The sequence below is a fragment of the Triticum dicoccoides genome, chromosome 6A, assembly GCF_002162155.2.
Source record: "Triticum dicoccoides isolate Atlit2015 ecotype Zavitan chromosome 6A, WEW_v2.0, whole genome shotgun sequence".
NCBI lineage: Eukaryota > Viridiplantae > Streptophyta > Magnoliopsida > Poales > Poaceae > Triticum > Triticum dicoccoides.
The window spans coordinates 275,208,461-275,230,593 of NC_041390.1; positions in this window are offsets into that span (position 1 = coordinate 275,208,461).

Below are 22,133 nucleotides of genomic sequence, written 5' to 3' on the forward strand. Positions count from 1 at the left end.
CGTGGGCGGAGCGAAGCGGGGGGACGGGCGGCGCGGTGGAGCGCGAACAGGGGAGACGCCGACCGCGACATGGGCGCACGGGGCGCGCAGCACGCGGGCGGGCACGGGGGTCCGGCGCGGTGAGCAGGGACGGGCGTGCGCGGGGTGTGGCCAGGCGCGGGCAAGCAGAGGAAGGGCGTGCACGGAAGGAGGCTGGCATGAGCCGGTGCGGCTGTGCGAGGCAAGGTCATCGGCAGCAGCAGCGGTGAGTTGGGCGGGCAGTAGCACGCAGCAGCAGCAAGAACGACAGCTAACGATGGAGCGAGCAGAAGGAAAACACGGGGGAGGGAGTTCGGGGTCCTCACCCCATGTTGCAGGGGTTCAACGGTGAGGCTCGGTGGAGCCGTCGAGGGGGGAGGCGAGGAGGCAGCGACGAGGCCGGGCGTCGGCGTGGCGGCGACGCAGGTACTCCCCAGCTCCGATCCAGCGGCGTGGGAGTCGAAGGCGAGGCGAGCGGAGGTACAGGGCACGGTGGTGCGGCGAGTCTTGGCCAGTGGCGATGGGCGTCGAGGGCAATAGGGTCTAGCGGCGGCGTTGGTGGTTCGTCCCAATCTCGATCCAGATCGGGATCGAGAGGGGGGGACGAGGGAGTGAGAGGGGAGACGAGTGGGGGAAGTGGGGGTCGTGGGATGGGGTTAGGGTTAGCGGGGCGTGGCCTATAGGCCAGGCGGGCGTGCGGGGAGTGGGTCGGCCCGTTCGGGCGGTGGAGGCCAGCTGGGCCACTTGGCCCAGCGGGGGGGGGGGCTTTCTCTTTGTTTTTTTGTTAGTTTAGTTTTTCTCTTTTGTATTTTATTTTATTTTATTTATTTACTTTTCTGTTTTAAATCATTTTAAATTATCTAGGCTTTTTATAAAAATGTGTTTACTACACCATATTTATCTATGCAATATTTAGTACAACCCGAACATTTTTATTTTAATGTTTGAAAACCTTTATTATTTACCAAACTTTGAATTTGAATTTTGGACCAGTTTTGATCTAACAATAGATTAGCAGCAGTGACCGTGGTGACGTGGCACCATTAGCGTGGGATCACTCTAGCTTAATTATCCAGGCATCACACCTAATCATGTTTACAAACTTCACAAAGCTCTTTATGGTCTTAAACAAGCTCCTAGAGCGTGGTATAAATGCTTGACCAAGTTCCTTACTGAAAAATGCTTTGAAATTGGAAAATAGATTCTACTCTTTTTACTAAAAGGGTTCATGGAGAACTATTTGTGTGCCAAATTTATGTTGATGATATAATATTTGGTTCGACTAACTCTCATTTTAGTGAGAAGTTTGGAAAGCTAATGTCGGAGAAATTTGAGATGTCTATGATGAGTGAACTCAAATTCTTTCTTGGTTTTCAAATCAAACAAACCAAGGAAGGTACCTTTGTCTCTCAAACAAAGTACACCAAGGACTTATTCAAGAAGTTCAACATGCAAGAAAGCAAAGGTATGACTACACCCATGCCTACTAGTGGACATCTTGATTTGACCAAAGATGGTGAACCAGTTGATTAAAAGGTTTACTGCTCCATGATTGGCTCATTGTTATATCTATGTGCCTCTCGTCCCGATATTATGCTAAGTGTGTGCATGTGTGCACGATATCAATCGGCTCCTAAAGAGTGTCATCTTAAGGCTGTGAAAAGGATAGTGAGATACTTAATACACACACACACACACCAAATTTTGGCATTTGGTATCCCAAGAGGTCTTCCTTCAATCTTGTTGGTTACTCCAATTCGGACTATGCCAAAGACAAGGTTGATAGAAAGTCCACTTCAGGCACTTGTCAATTTCTTGGCAGATCTCTTGTGTCTTGGTCCTCCAAGAAACAAAACTCAGTATCCTTATCCACCGCCGAAGCGGAATACATTGCCGCTGGTTCATGTTGTGCTCAATTACTTTGGATGACCCAAACTCTTAAAGATTATGGGATATATGTGAAACATGTTCCATTGCTTTGTGACAATGAAAGTGCTATCAAGATTGCTCACAATCCCGTGCAACATTCTCGAACTAAGCATATTGAAGTTCGTCATCATTTCATTCGAGATCACATTGCCAAAGGGGACATTGATCTTAAGCATGTTCGTACCGATAAGCAATTGGCAGATATATTCACCAAACCTCTTGATGAGAAAGTCTTTTGCCGCTTGAGAGGTGAATTGAACATCATTGATGCTTCAAACTTGGAGTAGAAACTCCATTTGGATACATGCAAAGGCATGAGCCCTTGACTAATCCTTGGTATTTATTTCATGTTGCTATTTATATGTCTTGGATATATTTGCACCCTTCCAATCTATCTAACCCTTGTAGGTACTTGGATGAATCTAAATCTATGAGATTGCAACCAACTCGCATCATGAGCAATTTCTACATCACCAAGTCTCTACACAATGGTGGTTGAAGACAAGGAAGCACGAAACCCTTCAAACATATCCTTTGACAAACTCTTGGATACACAAGTGCTCTTCCTTGCAAGCTAACCCATGTAGGAAGATGAACTCAAATTCCAAGTGGTGCTCCCAATGAGCTACATCAACCTTGATCAACCCACACAAGTTCAACTACATGATCAAGATCAACACCACCACCCAAGGTATGTTATTCCATCTTAGAGAAGCTTTACTCCAAGACATGGATCAAAGCAACTCAACAAGATGTGAATACATCAAGATGCTTAAACGAAAAAATGGTAACCCCATTTTGAGCTTAAACGATGAGTATGACCTATGATCAAGTGTCCACACTTGACTCCTAAGTTAATATACTCTAACATAGGTGACTTTGTCGCCGACCAATTCTAGATGAAGTTCTCTTGTGTTTCTCTGTGCTCTTGCATTTGTATCGTGCATATTCATTTCCCCTTTCAAAAAAACTTCATCTAGTTTCCCTTTCTGATTATTTGTGTTCTGCATTCCCTGCATCCAATTCATTGCAAATCTTTCAGCTAATTCCTTGCAAATCCTTGTGAGATCTAAATTGCCTAGTGAGCTGAGGTGACAAGTGTTTTTTCTGTGATGGACTCGGTCACACCGATTTGTTTCCTGCGGTCCAACCGAATTCTTTCGGCGCCACAGAAGTATACAACTCGGTGCCACTGATTTCACTACAGGAAAGACAGCTTGCCACTTGATTCCTGCATTCTTTTTGCTCCAGCTCCACTCAATGTTTCTTGTCCTCTACCAGCATCACATTCGACTTGACACTTTGCATTGTGACTCAAGGACCGAACCCATTTGTAATAACAATCCAGAAGAGCCCTTCTTCCAAATTGATGTCAAAGGGGGAGAGAGAGATCACATCAAAGCTTAAGCTTAATCATTTCTATAGGGGGAGAGCATACTCAGAGGGAGAGTATAAGAAACCCCAGATGCTTGGTATTCCAGAGGAGAGAAGTCACATGTCTTTAAGAGGGGAAAGACATGTTCATATTTGATTATTTGCACTAGCTCTATTTCTTTTCATTGCTCTGATTTTGTGTTCCCTATCTTCTCCTAGTATCCCATGCTAGATTCAGGAGGAGCAAGACATCTAAGGGAAGGAAATCCTTGAGTCCATTGCACATCTTTACCTTTGGGGACATGTCTATATCCAATAGGTTACTCAGTACTCACTCTCTACATGTCATCCTAGTCTTGGTACTCTTGTGATTTCTTTTGTTCGCTCTGGCTAGTAGGTGTATCTGTGTTATCTAAACCTTTTTACTCAGGTTCATTCCTTCCTAAGCCAACTCAAGACCACAAGGTAAGTATATGCATCATAGTCATGTGTATGAGGATTTCTTGCTGATGTACATACTGTTTGCAAGAAGGACTCATGAGCATGAGGGTACATCTCCTATATTCACATCATTTGCTCTGATGCATATAGCCAAGATACATGTAACACATTGCTGACTTTGTCATGCTTATGCATTCACATGCTCCTATATTCCATATTTACATGATTGCATACATGTAGGGGGAACCTATGCATGTTACATGTCTTTCCAAAGCTTTACTTGTTATTCTCTATATATTTATCTAAGCTTTGATGTATGTTGTCATCAATTACCAAAAAGGGGGAGATTGAAAGCACAAGTGCTCCCCTGGGTGATTTTGGTAATTAATGTCAACATATCTCTTGTTGGACTAATGCTTCTACCTAGTATGTTTCAGATAAGTTCAACAATGGAGTGGCATGGACTAGGATGTGGAACCCCTTCAAAATGCTGAGAACAAAGGATTGGCTCAAGCTCAAAGCTCAGGACTCCATTCTTTCCATTTTAGTGATCCAAGATCACAATGAGTCCATAGGAAAGCCAATACTATTAAGAGGGGATGAGGTGTTTCTTAATGGATTGCTTGCTCAAAGTGCTTAGTGATATGCTCCAAAAGCCCTCAACTACTTTCTCATATCCACATATGTCCCAAACCAAAAGTCAAACTCGGCCCCACCGAAACTTTCTATCCGGCGCCACCGAGTTCAGTTGACATAGCCACTGCTAGAAACCCTAATCAATTCGGTCTCACCGATGGGATCTCGGTCTCACCGAGATGGGCTTGCAAACTCTCTACTGCCTATTGCAATAATTTCGGTCCCACCGAGACATGCAATCGGTCCCACCGAGTTTGCTTTGCCAACTCTCTGTTTTGCTTATTACCCAAATCGGTCCCACCGAGTTTGTGTAATCGGTCAAACGGTGATAAGGCTTTACCCTAACCCTAGCACATCGGTCCCACCGAGTCGATTATATCAGTCCCACCAAAAATCCTAACGTTCACATTTTGAACTAAATCGGTCTGACCGAGTTTCATGATTCGGTCCCACCGAGTTTGGTAATTCTTTCATGTGTAACGGTTAGATTTTGTGTGGAGGCTATTTATACCCCTCCATCCACTCTTCATTCATGGAGAGAGCCATCAGAACATGCCTACACTTCCAACATACATTTTCTGAGATAGAACCACCTACACTTGTGTTGAGGTCAAGATATTCCATTCCAACCACATAAATCTTGATCTCTAGCCTTCCCTAAGTTGCTTTCCAATCAAATCTTCTTTTTACCAAATCCAAATCCCGTGAGAGAGAGTTGAGTGTTGGGGAGACTGTCATTTGAAGCACAAGAGCATGGACTTCATCATCAACACACCATCTATTACCTCTTGGAGAGTGGTGTCTCCTAGATTGGTTGGGTGTCACTTGGGAGCCTCTGTCAAGATTGTGGAGTTGAACCAAGTAGTTTGTAAGGGCAAGGAGATCGCCTACTTCGTGAAGATCTACCCGAGTGTGGCAAGTCCTTCATGAGCGACGGCCATGGTGGGATAGACAAGGTTGCTTCTTCGTGGACCCTTCGTGGGTGGAGCCCTCCGTGGACTCATGCAACCATTACCCTTCGTGGGTTGAAGTCTCCATCAACATGGATGTACGATAGCACCACCTATCGGAACCATGCCAAAATCTCCGTGTCTCCAATTGCGTTTGCACACTCCAATCCCATCCCCTTACGTTCTTGCAACTTGCATGCTTTACTTTCCGCTGCTCATATACTCTTGTCATGCTTGCTTGATATGTATTGTGAATGTTTAAACTTGTGCCAAAACTCCACTTGAACTTAAAAGAGGTTAAAAACTGCAAGTTTTCTTACTTAGAGTCTATTCACCCCCTCTAGACACCTCTTCTCGATCCTTTCAATTGGTATCCCATTGCTTTGGTTTAATCACCATTGGAGGAAGATGGATGAGTCTACGTTCGGGATTCTTAGACATAGAGTGCCTATTCTTGATGGAGAATTCTTTCATGAGTGGAAAAATGAGATGCTTGAGATTTTAAATGAATATCATTTGAACAAGTACATTACTAGCCCTTGTGCACCTCATGTTGATCCTTTGCATCCTAGGCTAGAACGTGCTAGAGACGCGAGCCTAGCACACTAACAAAATCACGGCGTTGCACGTAAACAAGGGAGGAGCACACTCTGAAAAAATTTTCTCTTTTTTTCCCTCTTTTTTTTGCTCCGCGACAAATTTTTTTCCGAAAAAGTCTACAAATGGTCTAAAAACTGCCTAGCCAGAATTTTCTAGACTTAGTTTTTTTAACTAGAACTATTTTTCTACTGTGGGTAGCACGGAAGTTCGGGAGTCCTACTCTGTCACGACTCGGAGTATGGCGTGATCCAGAAATCCCAAATAGAGTAACAAAATACTGGACTCGGACTAGGACTGGTGGCGGAGATGAATCTGGTGGAACTCGGACTGGTGCGACGATGAATCTAGTGGAACTTGGACTGGTGGCGGATATATGTTGCAGGTGGACTCGGATTGGCGTGATGGCGGCAGATAGGTGGTGGCATATATGGACTCGGATTGGCAGTGAATATGTGGTGGTGGTATATGGCAGCGGCGATGAAGTTGATGCGGTGGTGGTATATGGCAGCAGCGATGATGATGATGCGGTGGTGATATATTGAAGTGGCGACGTGACAACCTGTGAACAGAACTCGAATCTCTAAAGGACTAGACGCTAAGACCAGCAACTGGACACGATGATGCAACCACAAATTCAACAAAGCAAAAACCCTAAAAAGATTATGCAAAGGCTCAAATTGGTTCAGATATGATGAACTAACCCTAAATTTTTTTGTGGCTATTTCATGCACTGTAGGTATGAAGAACAGACTCGATCTAAACTATGAAAAACTGTAAAATATCACCGAGCAACCTGGAAATCGGGTACCACTTGATAGAGGCAAAGGTGTCCCGTCTTTCGATGAGATGGTGGCTATCGTTTTGGAGGAAGTCGACTTTGACGATCCGACTACGAATGTGCGAGGACGTCGCGCCTTAGCAATCGCTAAACCAACTTCGAGAGGTTATTCACCACGCCGGAGCATGATCAACCTGACCACGAAGGTCTGTTTCCTGCAGGCAAACGAAGAACAAGCAAGAAACAAAGATTGCAATCTAAATATTGTGATATAAGAGGAAAGCGTTATTGATCAAGGTGAGGTTCTGTGACGCCTTTGTCTGGTCGTTGAACAAAAACGAAGTACGTGAAGTTGCGGCTATGGCGAACTTTAATCTAAACAAAACCCAAAATCTAAACGACGCCCTAAGGGTTGTATATATGGAGGAAGAGGGGGAATTTCGTGGCCCTTGGAGGAGGGGTCCGAAACCAACCCTAACTCTTGTTTCCCCACATATACGGACTCTAAAAACAGCCTATTCTCAAGTATTTCGAAATTACATGGGCTTGGCCCAATAATAATATGACGCGGCACCTATAATAGCCTCTGGACAAAATTTATGAAGTGGCATCTTGTATATTTCATCCAAGGCTTCACGCACCCATTATGGTGGCTTCAAAGTCCTAAAATCATCACTTGTAACTTCGTTCTTGTTCCCCTTGCACATGCCATCATCTCCCTGCTTGATCTTGCTCCAATGATCATCCTTCTTGTCCAAGCTAGGCCCTTCATTTGTAAGCAAGACAAGTGTATCCAATTTAGGTAGCATCATATTCTCACAAACATTAGAATCATTACCAAGAAACGAAAGTACCTGGTAATTTAATTGGCGTGCGCAAGCTCTAGTAATTGGTATTGTATATGTATCAGTAGGGGCTGTGGGTGTAACTTTGTTAGGGATGTCCTCACCAGCCACCGGGGTGGGCACAACCCACCTGGGCGCGCCTGGGCCCCCAGGCGCGCCCTAATGGGTTGTGACCCCCTCGGGGCACCCCCCCAGGTGCTTCTCCGGCCCATCCTGGGTGTTCTGGTCCATAAAAAATCTCCAAAAAGTTTCATGGTGTTTGGACTTCATTTGATAATGATTTCCTGTGATGTAAAAAACAAGAAAAAAAACAGCAACTAGCACTGGGCACTGGATCAATAGGTTAGTCCCAAAAAATGATATAAAGTTGCTATAAAATGATTGTAAAACATCCAAGAATGATTATATAACAGCATGAATACTTCATAAATTATAGATATGTTGGAGACGTATCAGCATCCCCAAGCTTAATTCCTACTCATCCTCGAGTAGGTAAATGATAAAAGAAATAATATATGAAGTGTGAATGCTAGGAAAGTGCACAAGTTTGATCAATGACAGTTTCAATCACTTCTCCTAGCATTATAACAACAATTCTTTCTTATAAAACTTTTCATGTTAAAGTAGTAACCAATTCACGGTTCAAACAATGAACTCTCTTGAAACCCAACAACCTATGTTCTCAGTCACCAAACAATTGCAATTCAACTTATTCAACAGAGTTTAAGTAAGAGCTCCACATACTCAACCATCATATAGTCTCCTATGATTGCTAACACTCACCGCGTACACATGAGCAAAATATTTCAACCGGACACATAGAAAGATAGAGGCTTATTGTCGGTGTCAAAACTGGCGGATCTCGGGTAGGGGGTCCCGAACTGTGCATCTAAGGCGGATGGTAACAGGAGGTAGGGGACACAATGTTTTACCCAGGTTTGGGCCCTCTTGATGGAGGTAAAACCCTACGTCCTGCTTGATTAATATTGATGATATGGGTAGTACAAGAGTAGATCTACCACGAGATCAGACAGGCTAAACCCTAGAAGCTAGCCTATGGTATGATTGTGTGTTGTAGTTGATGTTGTCCTACGCTCTAAAACCCTCCAGTTTATATAGACACCGGAGAGGGTTAGGGTTACACAAGGTCGGTTACAAAGGAGGAGATATCCATATCCGTATTGCCTAGCTTGCCTTCCACGCCAAGTAGAGTCCCATCCGGACACGAGACGAAGCCTTCAATCTTGTATCTTCATAATCCAACATTCCGGCCAATGGAGATAGTCCGGCTGTCCGGAGACCCCCTAATCCAGGACTCCCACAGTAGCCCCTGAACTAGGCTTCAATGACGATGAGTCCGACGCGCAATATTGTCTTCGGCATTGCAAGGCGGGTTCCTCCTCCGAATATACCACGGAAGAATTTGAATATAAGGATAGTGTCCGACCCTGCAAAATAAGTTCCACATACCACCGTAGAGAGAATAATATTTTCACAAATCTAATTTGCTGACTTGTTTTGGCAACATGACATTATGCCATGGCCCGGTGATTATTCGAACCGTTTCCTTTAACTAGCCCCGCACATAACGCGAGGCAGTTTTTCGACACATCTTGTCGAAGCAAAGATCGTGTCCCCTTATTACGGGATTCTCATCAATACGGGCGTGGGTAACCCAACCGTGTCTAGGACTCCTAGATCATAGGCAAGTCCCAAACGGCTACGGAGAGGACGCTTGATATTCACCCTCTTTATAAAGGGACAAGGCTTTTACTTTTTTCCCTCCCGTGCTCAATCGAATCCTTCCCCCGCCTCGAGTTCTAACACCCAAAGCCCAGGTCAGGTGCTCCGGATCTTCAATCATGTCCAGATCTAGCCTTCAAGGCCAGTGGATGCCCTCCTCCATTATGGAAGAAGACATCCAGAAGTTGAGGGAGGCCAGATACCTGACCGCCGAGGTTTCGCATCGGCTGCCTGCCCGAGGGCAGGTCGTCCATACTCCCGAACCCAACGAAGACGTCGTGTTCATCTCCCACTTCCTCCGAGGACTAGGCCTCACTTTGGATCCCTTCGTTAGGGGGTTGATGTTTTATTACGGGCTAGATTTCTACGATCTAGCACCGGACTCCTTTCTCCACATCTCGACATTCATTGTCGTGTGTGAGGCCTTCCTCCGCATTACCCCTCACTTCGTCCCGTGGCTCAAGATCTTTGACGTGAATCCGAAGATGGTTGAGGGGCAGTATGCAGCGTGCGGAGGCGCATTAATAAGCAAGATAGCAGGAGCTCCGTGGCCCAAAGGTTCCTTTCCAGAGGTGTCCGGATTATGGCAACAAGGGTGGTTTTATATCACAGCTCCCAGAAGTGCCAAGTGGGTGGCTGCCCCTACTTTCCGCTCAGGCCCTCCACCACAAATGATGTCATGGATTAGCAGAGGGCTGAGCTAGGGTCCTGCCAAGGACGTGCCTGTACTGCAAAGCCGCGTCCAAAATCTCTTCGAAGGAGATTTCAGTTTGATTATGGTGGCGCAAGTCATGCTGGTTCGTCGAGTCCAGCCTTGCAAACATCGGCCCCTCCGCATGTGGGAGTTCAACCCAGAAGGGCGGCGTACTATTCAGAATTTCCTCGGCCTGACGCACGAGGAGATGTACAAATCATTCTTTGGACCCCAAATAGAGTGTACAGATACCACCGAGGACGTGGGCCTGAGCAGCAACCGTACCGCCGACCAAGTAAGTAATCCTTTAGCCGAACACACCGTATTTTGTTTACCACGACATCATTCTAAGAAATTGCTCTTTGACCAGGACTGGATAACAAAGGCGAGTGTTCGGCCCCCCTTCCTGAGGGTTTGGAAAATCCGGTACTGGAAAAGATGCTCGAGCTAGCACCTTGCCCAGAGCCCTCAAAGGAAGACAAAGGGGGGAATAATGAGGGCGAAAGCGGACCTCCATCGCTACCCATTCTAACCGAGGGAACGAGTGCCTCCGTGAGGGAGGATAACCAAGGGGAGGAATCGGACATTCTCTCACCCCGGGGAAGGAAGAGGACTACCTCTGAAGATCCGGAAACCAAGGTTTCGAAGCGGGAGAGGAAATCTCCGCCAGAGGGTCCTGCCTTGGAGGGTGCTCTTGCCGCACAAAGTCCATGCGGGGATCAGCCCTCCAATGAGCTGTAAGTAATTGGAAAGTACTTAAATAGTGGAGATATACTACCTTGCCTCTGAGGAAAATAACGAAGTATTTATTGCAGTTCGGATCTTAGCCCTTCTCAGGAGAGCTCATCTTCGGGGGATCTTCTTCCGGAGATGATGGAGAGCGAAACGCCTCCCCCGGACTCCTCCGCTCAAGAAGCGGGCGACCTTGAAGTGTCGTCACGGAGGGCCTCTCTGAATCCGGTGAGGCCAGAAGATAATCCTATAGTCACCCAAAGACCCCAGCGTCCGGCTCTCGAAGAGAACAAACAGAAGAGTCTGGCACCGTCTGGTATGCGGTCGGACGTACTGAGAGAGCTGTTGGAGTGATCGGCCATCTCAAAAGAACACCATACATTGGAGTGATCGGCCGAAAGCGGGTTGCATGATGCCTTTATGAGTCTACTGACGGGCTTTGAGGTACGTAAAATGATGTACATTTGTGATGGCACCGCACATTTTTAGGTGTGCCCTGTGTAGATAGTAGCCCCTGAGACTCTGGTTGTCGCCGAGAACGGCGGCAAATAGAGGATCGTAGTCCCAGGCTATAACCGTACCGCTTTAATGTGCAGGTAGTGGGAGCTCCGGTGGCTAGCCGGACTCATGAATTTGCCGAACTGATGCGGCAACTGGATGCGGCGGATGCCGACATCGAGCTTGTTAACAAGAGGCTTGACGAGGCACAGGGTAAGTGTTAATTTCTGGTGAATGCCACATAGTAAGAGCAGCATGATGCCATTATCTTTAATATGTTGTGACTGCAGATGGAGCTGCCACCATGGAAACCTTGCGGGCGGAACTTGCCTGAGCCAAAGAATAAGCAAGGATTAGTAATGCCGCTGCTTTGAAGGCGGCTGAAGAGTTGAAAGCCGAGAAGGCCGCGCATTGCGAGAGCATAGAGCAGATGGCCAAGATGGCTGTAGAATAAAAAGACACTGCCGACCGTTGCCAGGTCTTTGAAAAAGAGAACCGATTGAAGGCAGCGGACCTTGAAAAGGCCACGATGGCGAACAAAGACACCCGCTCTGCTATGAGAGTGAAGAAGGAGGAGCTGCGTGAAGCCGGGGATATTACGGCTAGGAAGCCGTTCATGCTACGGAGAAAGTTCAGAGATCCACGGTATGCCCCTCTGGATCGGATGTGGAGTTCGGCAGACGCATATATGGACTTGGCGGCGAGCGCTGCCGATGCAGCCAAATACTTCCAAGGTCAAACAGATCGTGAAGTGGACAAGCTGTTCTGGTCGCAATTCAATGTTCCAGAGCGTCCGCTTCCATTGACTGATCAACTAGCCAAATGGGCCAAACTGAATAGGTTGTCCGGACTCGCCATGAGGTCTGTCGTGGATCAGCTTTGGCCAGAAAAGTCGAAACCGAACAGCTATTTCAGCTTAGTGCAGCAGTTCCTTGGTGTGGTGCCGCGCATCAATGCGATGAAGAGGTCGGCGTGCATAGAAGGCTCGCGGATGGCCCTTGCCCGTGTTAAAGCATACTGGGCAGAGATGGATGCTACCACTGTTATGGCGCAGGGTTCGGCCATAGGCCGAGTGGCTGCCAGCACTATTTCGAAGAGGTTCTCGAGGGTTCTCGTTTGATAGAGGCCCAGTGCTCGAAGAATATTATGTTTGAGTGACATGTATTCCCATTGTAAACACAATGTTTTATGAAATTTATTAAGGCTGTGTATATACTTTTGCCTGAAAGTAATATGATGCCCCCTGTGCGGCCGTTTATGTATACATGTGTATAACCTGAAAGATTGCAGTCGTCGGCTTCAGCCCCCACGCATATAATGCGGAGGTGTTCACAGAAGACGCGTGTTCACACTTAACCCAACGTCTTGGTCCTATTAAGGAGGTGATAGCGCAGCGAACGAGGCAACCGGACTATAATGCTTTAACACTTTCACTTAGGCATAGGAGTTTGACGGTGGGGCTACTATATAGCCCCTGTTGGCTCCGCACTCTCCCGAATTCGGGGTGCGTACATGCCTGGCTGGGAAACGACCCTTCGTTAGGGCGGAGGAATTCTAACATTACGATAGGTCATCGAGTGGTTGACCAGTCCCACGCTATATCATGACAGTCAGTTTTCGGCTTTCTCTACTGAGGTGCTTGTCCGGATGACCCGGGGCACAATCGCAGTAGTTATCCTAGTGCTACCTTAGCCGATAGAGCGGAACGTAAGGTACCAAAACATAGGAGCCGGGCAAACCCAACATTTGACCAAAGACATGATTCGGAGCTGATGCATATAAGGCCAAACTCGCAACGTCGAACACTCCCTAAGGTATTCGGTCTTTATGGTATAAACTGGGCCTAAATAGTGCCCTTTGTAAGAAGCCCCTGGTGTCAAGGTACGTGCATTGTTCTGACATGGCCACATGCCAAGACGCCAGCATCCTTCTCAATTGTACTGAGAATCCGAGGAATGTGTATCAACAAGAGACAATAAAAAAGGTTACGTAGGGTCTTCATCTAAAAAGAATCCTTGGGGCGGGTCCCTACTGCACGTCTGCGCCTGTGTCTCCGTTGTGCCGTATCCTGGACGGGTGTAGCACGATGGTCATCTGTAAAAGAGAGAAACTTAGGTGAAAAGCTGTCGTGCAAAAAGGTAGGTTTGAAGAAACCATGTATAATTCAAGATGAGTAAAAATTGCCACTTGTCTGCGCGCGTTGAGCCCCTTGTATTTGTAATAGGGGTGTGGCTTATCAAACCTGTGTGAGTTACATATGGCTGCACTGGACTCGTCTAACCGTGTCCGTGGTCTTGACGACTTATCAAATGCTTTAGCTGGTGAGGCCCTTTTTAGTGTGCGGCTGCCAAGGCAGTCGCACTCTCTTCGGCGCGCAGGGATCGCTTAATATTTCCATTTACTGTAATGATGACACGTGGACCGGGCATCTTAAGCATAAGGGAAGCGTAGTGCGGTATTGCATTAAAGCGAGCGAAAGCTTCACGTCCGAGTAGTGCTTGATAGCCACTTTGGAACGGAGCAATGTGGAATGTGAAATGTTTGCCACGGAAGTTATCGGGGAAGCTAAATATAACCTCTAGTAGTAGGGAGCCCATGCAATGAGCCCCTGGGCCTGGCGTTACTCCTTTAAGGGTAGTATTGCTTAGGCAAATTTTCGTTGGGTCTATCCCCATTTTGCAGATTGTATCCTGGTATATCAGGTTTAAACTACTGCCACCGTCCATCAGGACTCGTGTAAAGTGGTATCCGTCAATTATTGGGTCTAATACCAGGGCAGCCCATCCTGCACGCCGGATACTTGCTGAGTAATCTCGATGGTCAAAGGTGATGTGTTGAAACGACCAGTGGAAGAACTCCGCGGTGATAGGCTTTTGGGCATATTTATCTGGGAGTGCCGCTTTGTTTCTCCCCTTTATCACGTGTAACACGTTTACTGTTTTGACTTCTGGTGGAAATTTTCTTTGTTCCCCAGTGTCTTGCTTGAGAGGCTCATCCTCGTCTTCGCTTGGTGTATCTTCCCGCTTGTGTACGGCGTTGAGCTTGCCGGACTGCTTGAAGACCCAACATTCTCTGTGGGTATGATTAGCAGGTTTACCCGGGGTACTATGTATCTGACATACTTGGTCCAGAATTTTGTTTAGGCTGGATAGTTCGTCTCTGGCGCCTTTAGAGGGCGGCTTTTGCTGACTTGGCCGAGAGCTTTTGAATCCGACGTTTACTGCTGTGCTCTTCGTGCTGTCTTCTTTATTCCGGCGTTTAATATTGTTGTTGCGCCGTGATTTCCCGTTTCCATCTCTAACTTCGGATGTACTGGGGTCGCTGGTGCTGCATCTAGCTAGCCAGCTATCCTCACCCGCGCAAAAGCGGGTCATGAGGCTTGTTAAGCTGCCATTGTTCTCGGCTTTTCTTGGCCGAGGTGTCTGGCGAGCCATTCGTCACAGACGCTATGCTTAAAAGCTGCCAAGGCTTCAGGGTCCGGACAGTCGACTATTTGGTTCTTTTTAGTAAGGAACCTGTTCCAAAGCTTTCGGGCTGACTCTCCGGGCTGTTGAGTTATATGACTCAAATTGTCCACGTCCGGAGGTCGGACATAAGTCCCTTGAAAATTTGCTCGAAAAGCGTCTTCGAGCTCTTCCCAGCTTCCAATGGAGCTTTTGGGGAGGCTTTTAGGCCAGTGCCGAGCTGGCCCTTTGAGTTTGATGGGTAAATACTTAATGGCATGGAGATCATCTCCTCGAGCCATATGGATATGGAGGATATAGTCCTCAATCCAGACCCCAGGGTCTGTTGTTCCGTCGTATGCCTCTATGTTTACGGGTTTGAATCCCTCTGGAAATTCATGGTCCAGTACCTCATCGATGAAACATAGGGGGTGTGCGGCACCCCTGTATCTGGGTGTACCGTAGTGTTCGGATGTTTGTTGTGTTGCATCGTATGCTGTAGCGCGCCTGTGTGGTCCATAGATGGATCTGGTTACGCCGTCCTTTTGATGTGAGCCCTCGCGTTGATCGCGTATTGGCTTATGTGCGGCATTGCTTGCCGCTCTATGTTGGCCGTGAGGTCGTCTATCCGGCCAGGTGGCCATTTTAATTTTTGGTTGCAGGCGATCTAAGTCCTCCTCATCGAATTCGGGTAGCAACTTCCGCTTCGGGTAGCTCTTGGTGGGGCGATTACCGCCGTACTTTGCTGTTGCGTTGAGTACTTTGCTCCATCTGATTCCAAGTGTGTCTTGTGCAGCCTTAAGTCTTTGCTTCTGCTTTTTAGACTCCTCGCGGTGGCAACAAGACTTTGACGGGCATTCTGTTGCTCCGGGTGTCTGTCCGGTGTGAAGTTGTCCGGACTATTATCGTTGATAGAGTCAGGTTGTTCGGCTTGATCCTTCATGTTGCCGTGGTCCGGCAATGGTTCCCCCTGCTCTAATGCTGGGTCTGTATGATCGTTGTTTCTGTCGATGCGGGATTTGGAGCGGCATTTACGCCGCCGCTTTGACTGCTTCTCAAGGGGACAACCCTTCGTTGCATCCTTCCGTTCCTCGTCGTCATTTTCTTTTGGTGTGTTCACCATGTATACGTCATGTGGTGAAGTGGGCATCCAGTGCCCTGTGGGCAGTGGTTCCTCTGCGTCTCCCGCATCGTCGTCCATACTGTCGATGTCTTCGGAGTCGAAGTCGAGCATGTCGGTTAAGTCGTTGACAGTGGCTACTAAGTGGGTGGTGGATGGGCCGCAAATTTCTTCGTCGTCCACATCCCAGTCCTGCCGGTCATAGTTCGGCCAGGATCCTCCTGACAAGGAGAGAGACCCTAATGAGTTCAGTATGTCGCCAAAGGGCGAGTGCTGAAAAGTATCCGCGGAGGTAAACTCCATGATCGGCGCCCAATCAGATTCGATAGGAACGGGCGCAGGCGGTTCGGAGTCCGTGGCCGGAGAAGGATCCGGCAGTTTAACAACATGGCTCTCATGCAAGATAAGGTCGATGTTCGGCTCGATCACCGCTAAGGGTAAGTGTCGGTGTCAAAACCGGCGGATCTCGGGTAGGGGGTCCCGAACTATGCGTCTAGGCGGATGGTAACAGGAGGAAGGGGACACGATGTTTTACCCAGGTTTGGGCTCTCTACCCGAGATCCGCCGGTTTTGACACCGACATTGGTGCTTTCATTGATAGTTCCTCTGTGTCGTCACTTTTAGGCCCGATGGCTCCTCTGATCATCAACGACGATGCGATCCAGGGTGAGACTTTTCTCCCCGGACAGATCTTCGTATTTGGCGGCTTTGCACTGCGGGCCAATTCGCTTGGCCATCTGGAGGAGATCGAAAGCTACACCCCTGGCCGTCAGGTCAGATTTGGAAGTTTAAACTACACAGCGGACCTCAACGGAGACTTGATCTTCGACGGATTCGAGCCGCAGCCGAGCGCGCCGCACTGTCACGATGGGCATGATCTAGCTCTGTCACCGAACAATGCCCTGGAGGCCGCACCCGCATCAGCTCCGACGCTTAATTCAGAACCAACTGCGCCAATCGAGGATGGGTGGTTGGACACCGCCTCGGGGGCTGCAATCTCTACGGCGATCGAGCCAAACACCAATCCTATTCTCTGCGAAGCCCGTGACTCCAAGGAGCCGGACTCCTCTCCAGACTCCGAGCCCTCTGCGCCCCTACCGAACGAACCTGATTGGGCGCCGACCATGGAGTTCACCGCCTCGGACATCTTTCAGCACTCGCCCTTCGACGATATTCTGAATTCACTAAAGTCTCTCTCTTTATTAGGAGAGCCCTGGCCGGACTATGGCCAGCAAGGTTGGGATGCGGATGATGAAGAAAGTCAAAGCCCACCCACCACCCACTTCGTAGCCACTGTCGATGATTTAACCGACATGCTCGACTTCGACTCCGAAGACATCGACGGTATGGACGCCGATGCAGGAGACGATCAAGAACCAGCGCCTATACGGCACTGGAAAGCCACCTCGTCGTATGATACATACATGGTGGACACCCCAAAAGAAGGCAATGGCGATGGAATAGCGGAGGATGACCCCTCCAAGAAGCAGCCTAAGTGCCGGCATCAGCGGCGCCGCTCTAAATCCCGCCAAAGCAAAAACGGTGATTCCAGCACGGGAGATAATAACACCCCGGACAGTGCCGAAGACAACCACCTCCAACAAGATTCAACACAGGAGGATGGAGAAGCCAGCCCTCATGAAAGAGTGGTAGACAGAGAGGTCGAGGACGATAATTATATGCCTCCCTCCGAAGACGAGGCAAGCCTCGACGATGACGAATTTGTCATGCCGGAGGATCCCGTCGAACAAGAGCGTTTCAAACGCAGGCTTATGGCCACGACGAGCATCCTCAAGAAAAAACAGCAACAGCTTAGAGCTGATCAAGATTTGCTAGCCGATAGATGGACTGAGGTCCTTGCGCCCAAAGAGTATGAACTCGAACGACCCTCCAAGAGCTACCCAAAGCGCAGGCTGCTACCCCGATTAGAGGAGGAAGCACCTAAACCTACATCACCAGCGCATGATGCGGCCGACCGGCCACCCCGTGGCCGCGACAGAGAGGGCTCTTGGCCCTCCACTCAAGCCGCACCCTGGCGCCGCTCAAAAAATACCAAGGCACGGGAAAATGCGCCAGACCTGCGAGATATATTGGAGGACAAGGCAAGGCAAACAAGATCAATCTACGGATCGCGTGGGTGCCCCATGGCACGAGATGGTAATCGTCACTCCGGATACAGTCAATCCGGCCGGGCCGAACACAGTAGACAAAGCTCCTTTGAGCTGCGTCGTGATATAGCCCAATACAGAGGCGCCGCACACCCACTATGCTTCACAGATGAAGTAATGGATCATCAAATCCCTGAGGGTTTCAAACCCATGAACATAGAATTATATGATGGCGCAACAGATCCTGCGGTATGGATCGAAGACTATCTCCTTCATATCCACATGGCCCGCGGTGATGACCTACAAACCATCAAATACCTCCCACTCAAGCTCAAAGGACCAGCTTGACATTGGCTTAACAGCTTGCCAACAGAATCAATTAGTTGTTGGGAGGACCTGAAAGCCGCATTCCTCGACAATTTCCAGGGCAGTTATGTGCGACCACCAGACGCCGATGACCTTAGCCACATAATTCAGCAGCCGGAAGAATCGGCCAGACAATTCTAGACACGGTTCCTAACCAAGAAAAATCAAATCGTCGACTGTCCGGACGCAGAGGCCTTAGCAGCCTTCAAGCATAACATCCGCGACGAGTGGCTTGCACGGCACCTAGGACAGGAAAAGCCGAAATCTATGGCAGCCCTCGCGACACTTATGACCCGCTTTTGCGGGGGAGAAGATAGCTGGCTAGCTCGCAGCAATAACATGACCAAGAGCCCTGGTAATTCGGATACCAAGGACAGCAGTGGCAGGTCGCGTCGCAACAAGCAAAAGCGCCGCATTAACGGTGACAATGCTGAGGATACGGCGGTTAATGCCGGATTCAGAGGCTCTAAACCCGGTCAGCGGAAAAAGCCATTCAAAAGAAATACTCCGGGCCCGTCCAGTTTGGACCGAATACTCGACCGCTCATGCCAGATACATGGCACCCCCGAAAAACCAGCCAATCACACCAACAGGGATTGTTGGGTGTTCAAGCAGGCAGACAAGTTAAATGCTGAAAGTAGAGACAAGGGGCTGCATAGCGATGACAAGGAGGAGCCCCGGCCGCCGAACAACAGTGGACAGAAAGGGTTTTCCCCCACAAGTGCGAACGGTGAACATGATATATGCAACCCACATCCCCAAGAGGGAGCGGAAGCGTGCGCTAAGGGACGTATACGCGATGGAGCCAGTCGCCCCAAAGTTCAACCCATGGTCTTCCTGCCCGATCACTTTTGATCGAACGGACCACCCCACTAGCACCCGTCATGGCGGATTCGCCGCATTGGTTCTAGACCCAATTATTGACGGATTTCACCTCACTAGAGTCCTTATGGACGGCGGCAGCAGCCTGAACCTGCTTTACCAGGATACAGTGCCGAAAATGGGCATCGATCCCTCGAGGATTAAACCCACTAAAACGACCTTTAAAGGCATCATACCAGGTGTAGAGGCCAACTGTACAGGCTCAGTTACACTTGAAGTGGTCTTCGGATCTCCGGATAATTTCCGAAGCGAGGAGTTAATCTTCGACATAGTTCCGTTCCACAGTGGCTATCACGCACTGCTCGGGCGAACCACATTTGCCAAGTTCAATGCGGTGCCGCACTACGCATACCTCAAGCTCAAAATGCCAGGTCCTCAAGGAGTCATCACGGTCAATGGAAACACCGAACACTCTCTCCGAACGGAGGAGCATACGGCGGCTATCGCAGTGGAAGTACCAAGCAGCCTCTCAAGGCAATTCTCCAGTCTGGCCATTAAACGTATGGACACCGTCAAGCGCGCCCGGAGTAACCTACAACAAGACCGTCGGGCACGTTCCGAGAAAGAGTAGCAATGCGGCCCCAACCCCAGCCCTCGCGAACTTGCGAAACCAGTGTTGCACGTACATAACTACGCTCTGGAAATACCATGGGCAAAAGGGGAGGGGCACAATCACGGCACGCCCGAAACACGGCTTAAACCACACTAGGGGCTGCCGACTTTTTCATTTTCTCTTACTTTCAGGACTCCACTCTTTGGAAGGCCTGTCCGACAGTACAATTGCCGCACAAACGATACAACAACCAGGGGAGCAGAAAGCTACACCGCACTACGGAACTCTAAGGTGGTCTCTATAACGAGTAGTATACCTGTTTCGCATAACATTCCGCAACTCGCCCCTGGAAAGGACATATTTGATAGTCCCATCTTTTGCTTATCACACTATTTGTATCGTCCTGCTTTGATCGCAGCCTTTTTAAATAAACAATGCATAGCTTCCATCTATTATTGCATTACTCTTTTTTACGAATATATGTTCATTAATGACATGTTGCACCCGTACACTTTGGTACGGCCAATACGCCAGGGGCTTAAGTACCCCACAATACGGTGTGAGAAGTCCGAACACTTTCACAATATGCATCGGCTCCGAATCATGTCTTGGGTTAATAGTTGGGTTTGCCTGGCTCCTATGTTTTGTTACCTTACGTTCCATTATATCGGCTAAGGTAGCACTAGGAGAACTACTGCGATTGTGCCCCAGTTGAGCTGGGCTAAGCACCTTAGTAGAGAAAGCTAAAACTGACCGTCATGATGAGGCGAGAGCTGTTCGCTGTTCGAGAGGTTTTCGAGTCCCTAAAGACTTATGCCGCTTAGAGCGAGGAGTCGGCTTTGTCCGGCCTAGGCGTGGATAGCGCCCCGAACTCGCTCTTCCGAACACTAGGGGCTTAGCCGAAATTTAAAATTATAGAATTCTATGGCTAAGTGAGAGTGTTCAAGCATTATGGTCCGATTGCCTTGTTCGTTGTGTTGAGCGCCTCCCTCGAAGGACACAAGAATGGGAAAAAGAGCGCTCATGTTTATCCCGAACACCCCAGCACTCGTGCCATGGGGGCAGAAGCCGACGACTCGCCATCTCTCAAATTTGATAAACGTCCGCACAGAAGGTAATATTTTAAATTCAAAAAGCATTGCTTAGTGCAAATGAACAAGTTTTCAGCGCACAGGACAAGACGAGCGAGTTTACTGAAAAATTACATCCATGGAACATTCATCCGCCCCAAGGCGGGCACCCTTCTGAACACCCTCATAATACATCTCGGGCTTGCAATGCTCCTTGCCCGGCGGTGGCCCGTCCTTCACAAGCTTCTCAGCATCCAGCTTGCCCCAGTGCACCTTCGCACGGGCAAGCGCCCTACGGGCACCCTCGATACATACGGGCACCCTCCACCAGCCGCCTCACCAGCCCGAAGTAGCTCCCAGGCATGGCCTCTCCAGGCCACAGCCGGACTATGAGGCCCTTCATGGCCTGTTCGGCCACCTTATGGAGCTCGACCAGCTGTTTCAGCTGGTCGCTTAAGGGCACCGGGTGTTCGGCCTCAGCATACTGAGACCAGAACACCTTCTCCGTCGAGCTTCCCTCCTCGGCTCGGTAGAAGCCGACGGCATTCGACATGCTACGGGGCAAGTCTGCGAATGCTCCTGGAGAGCTCCGGATTCGGGTAAGTAACAAGTAATTCACTTTTACGTGCTTGCTTTGCATAAAGAATGCCTTACCCGCCGCTATCTTTTTTATTGCGTCAACCTCCTGGAGGGCCTTCTGGGCTTCGGCCTTGGAAGACTTGGCACCTTCAATGGCCGCCGCGAGCTCAGACTCTCGCGTCTTCGATTCAAGCTCCAAACTCTCATGTTTTTTCATGAGAGCCTGGAGCTCTTGCCGCACCTCGCCAACTCGCGTCTCATGCTTCTCCCGCTCAGTGCGCTCCGTGGCCGCCCTCTTCTCGGCCTCGGACAGCGCTTGCTTAAGGGTCGCCACCTCAGTTGTGGCCCTTACAATAGCCGCGTTAATCCTGTCACTTTTTGCAACTATACCTTTCACATATTTCAATAAGGTATTTCTTACCTTCTCCTCGAGCTGCTGCTTGGCTAGGCCGAGCTCTTGCTCGGACCGCTCGAGGTTCTGCTTCAGCGTGCCCACCTCCGCTGTCAGTGCGGCGGATGCTAGCAGCGAAGCCTACATACACATATTGACTTACTTTTCTTAGACTCCTGCGAATGTTATTAGATCCTCTATTCGGCTTTTCTTTCCGAACACCGAACAGAGCATCAGGGGCTACTGTCTATGCGGTAATATTTTTTACATATTCCTTACTTACCTCAAAGCCTGTTAGAAGGCTGGCACATGCTTCAGTCAGTCTGCTCTTGGCGGACTGAACCTTCTGGATCACCGCACTCATAATAGTGCGGTGCTCCTCG